General features: G+C 49.1%; 2 non-coding genes across 2 annotated transcripts in view; both read right to left on the bottom strand.

The window, feature by feature from the left end:
* Nucleotides 1-308, bottom strand: part of LOC149579009 (25S ribosomal RNA) — a 3,403-nt gene extending 3,095 nt beyond the window's left edge. The window contains exon 1 of the ribosomal RNA XR_016357853.1: nucleotides 1-308. This exon is cut by the window's left edge and continues 3,095 nt beyond it. This is a non-coding gene — a ribosomal RNA (25S ribosomal RNA).
* Nucleotides 309-1,162: 854 nt separating this feature from the next.
* On the bottom strand, nucleotides 1,163-2,973 carry LOC149579008 (18S ribosomal RNA). Its single transcript, XR_016357603.1, has one exon. It is a non-coding gene; the product is annotated as an 18S ribosomal RNA (ribosomal RNA).
* Nucleotides 2,974-3,491: the final 518 nt, after the last annotated feature.

Raw genomic sequence — 3,491 nt, 5'->3', positions numbered from 1 at the left:
CAGAATTTACCACCCGATTAGGGCTGCATTCCCAAACAACCTGACTCACTGATAGCGCCTCGTGGTGCGACAGGGTCCAGGCCCGACGGGGCTCTCACCCTCTCCGGCGCCACCTTCTAGGGGACTTGGGCCTGGTCTGTCGCTAAGGACATTTCTACATACTACAATTCGACAGGCGCAGCCATCAATTTTCATGCTGGGATCTTCCCGATTCGCTCGCCGTTACTAGGGGAATCCTGGTAAGTTTCTTTTCCTCCGCTTATTGATATGCTTAAACTCAGTGGGTACTCACGCCTGACTTGGGGACACGATAGAGATGCCCTTGGCTGAGGCCTCGGGCGTAACTTGCATTCAAAGACTTGATGATTCTCGGGATTCTACAATTCACACTAAGTATCGCATTTTGCTACATTCTTCATCGTGGTGAGAGCCGAGATATCCGTTGCTGAGAGTCATGATTTTGTTTTGTTTTTTCATTTCCGCGACCTAAGTGCGCAAGGCACTGGCTCGCACTTCATTCTTTGGATTTCTAAGGTGTGCAATGCACCTGTGTGTTGTTGGGTGTTGACAGATCTCGAACCCCGAGCACCCAATGGGTGCAATGAGGAACGCTGTGGTGTGTCCCCGCCCCATCCCTTGCAAAGGTGGGAGGTGACGAATGGGAGAGCTGTGTCATCGGATGGGGCCCCTACCTCTAAAATCATGCGAGTGCACCCATCCTAAACACAGAATGCTCCAAGCGACGAGTCAACACACCTGGGCAAGGCAACGGGGGGTTGCGGAAGTCCTGACTTGCCGCCATCGAAACGACGGATCCCTGGCATAGTGCCGCGCACGCGATCAGACCATGAAATCTCAACGAGGGATGAGGCCTGGAACCCCTCTAAACTGCAACCGAGTAGAGACCTCTCGCTCTGACATGGACATCGTTCGAAGGCACCGATCCTAATCCAGATTGCATCCGAGTCTCTTCTTCGCTACACGGGGAATCCACACTTTCGATCATGGGCATTCGATGTAACACTCGACCTTGACAGCGCTAGACCTGTAGCTTGGCCATCCAGCACATCACTACAAGGCCGAGTGTCCGCACGTCGCCAAGATTTTGGGGGCGGGGAGGAGGCCAGCTCCATCCCCTACATGATTCAGGGTCTCAAACCGACTATGATCCTACCGCAGGTTCACCTACGGTAACCTTGTTATGACTTCTCCTTCCTCTAAATGATAAGGTTCAGTGAACTTCTCGCAATGTCACCGACAGGAACCGTTGTCATCACTGCGATTCAAACACATCACCAGATCATTCAATTGGTAGGAGCGACGGGCGGTGTCTACAAAGGGTAGGGACATAGTCAATGTGAGCTGATGACTCACGCTTACTAGGAATTCCTTGTTGAAGATCAATAATTGCAATGGTCTATCCCCATCACGATGCAATTTGGCAAGATTTCCCAAACCTTTCGAGCCAGGGAGAGAAACTCATTGGTTGCATCAGTGTAGCACACGTGCGGCCCAGAACATCTAAGGGCATCACAGACCTGTTATTGCCTCAAACTTCCATGGCCTAGGAGGCCATAGTCCCTCTAAGAAGCTGGCCGCGAAGGGGAACCTCCACGTAGCTAGTTAGCAGGCTAAGGTCTCATTCGTTAACAGAATTAACCAGACAAATCACTCCACCAACTAAGAACAGCCATGCACCACCACCCATAGAATCAAGAAAGAGCTCTCAATCTATCAATCCTTACTATGTCTAGACCTGGTAAGTTTCCCCGTGTTGAGTCAAATTAAGCCGCAGGCTCCACTCCTGGTGGTGCCCTTCCGTCAATTCCTTTAAGTTTTAGCCTTGCGACCATACTCCCCCTAGAACCCAAACACTCTAATTTCTTAGAAGGTGTTGGCAGAGTCCTTAGAGCAACATCTGTCGATCCCTGGTTGGCATCGTTTATGGTTGAGACTAGGATGGTATCTGATTGTCTTTGAGCCCCCAACTTTCATTCTTGATTAATGAAAACATCCTTGGAAACTGCTTTCGCAATGATTCGTCTTCCATAAATCCAAGAATTTCACCTCTGACAATGAAATACGAATGCCCCCGACAGTCCCTATTAATCATTACTCTGGTCCCGAAGGCCAACGGAACAAGACATAACTCCTATCGCGTTATTCCATGCTAATGTATTCAGAGCGTAGGCTTGCTTTGAGCACTCTAACTTTTTCAAAGTAATGGCGCTGGAACCACGACCCAACCAATTAAGGCCAGGAACACACCGCTGGCAGAAGGGACGTGAGGGCCAGTGCACACCCAGAAGGTGGACCGACCGTGACGACCCAAGGTCCAACTATGAGCTTTTGAACTGCAACAACTTAAATATATGCTATTGGAGCTAGAATTACCGCGGCTGTTGGCACCAGAATTGCCCATTAATGGATCCTCATTAAGGGATTTAGATTGTACTCATTCCAATTACTAGACTCAATGAGCCTAGTATTGTTATTTATTGTCACTACCTCCCCGTGTCAGGATTGTGTAATTTGCGCGCCTGCTGCCTTCCTTGGATGTGGTAGCCATTTCTCAGGCTCCCTCTTTGAAATCCAACCCTAATTCTCCATCACCCGTCACCACCATGGTAGGCCTCTATCCTACCATCGAAAGTTGATAGGGCAGAAATTTGAATGAAGCGTCACCAGCACAAAGGCCATGTGGTCCGTCGAGTTATCATGAATCACCAGAATAGTGGGCGAGCCCGTGCCAGCCTTTTATCTAATAAATGCATCCCTTCCGAGAGTTGGGATTTGGTGCACATATTAGCTCTATAATTACTATGGTTATCCAAGTAGCAAAGTACCATCAAAGAAACTATAACTGATTTAATGAGCCATCCACAGTTTCACAGTTTGAAATAGTTCATACTTAGACATGCATGGCTTAATCTTTGAGACAAGCATATGACTACTGGTAGGATCAACCAGGTAGCTTCTAACAACGAGGGGACCCCCAAGACCTACTACAGCCAAGGGATGCCCGCCGTGATGGGAAACCAAAATTTGCATTTGCTCCCTCATGCATCCAAACATAATCCACTGCACAAGCAACAAGAATGATGTTCACAGCACATGCAGGACTCGCAACACTCAAAGATTTCACACAAGAGGAAAGTGTCCCATCGTCAATCGGAGAGGGCCAAACAGGGAGCCTCAATTTACAGGCACCTGGGAAGAACATCCCGTATGGAACCCTTTACCCTCGAACTCACTGTTGCCACTACTCGGAAAGAAGCCTCGAGTCTGTACGAGATGCACCGCGCACGTAGCCACCTCAATTGTAAGGCCACTCAGAGACATCCATTTCCCAAGCATATGCCTCCTACACGCCTGTTGAGGTGCACCCGCATAGACAAAATCCTTCTCGATCACAACAAACGTTTTCCCATGATGAAGAGCTGGTTGTCGAAGTGCCAATGGAGACCACCGTGCTGAAGGGTGAAGGGCCG

Source organism: Cupressus sempervirens, chromosome 1 (assembly GCF_028749045.1).
Source record: "Cupressus sempervirens isolate cs-2001-9-10 chromosome 1, ASM2874904v1, whole genome shotgun sequence".
NCBI classification, from domain to species: Eukaryota; Viridiplantae; Streptophyta; class Pinopsida; order Cupressales; family Cupressaceae; genus Cupressus; species Cupressus sempervirens.
This window is presented reverse-complemented; position numbering and strand designations above follow the sequence as displayed.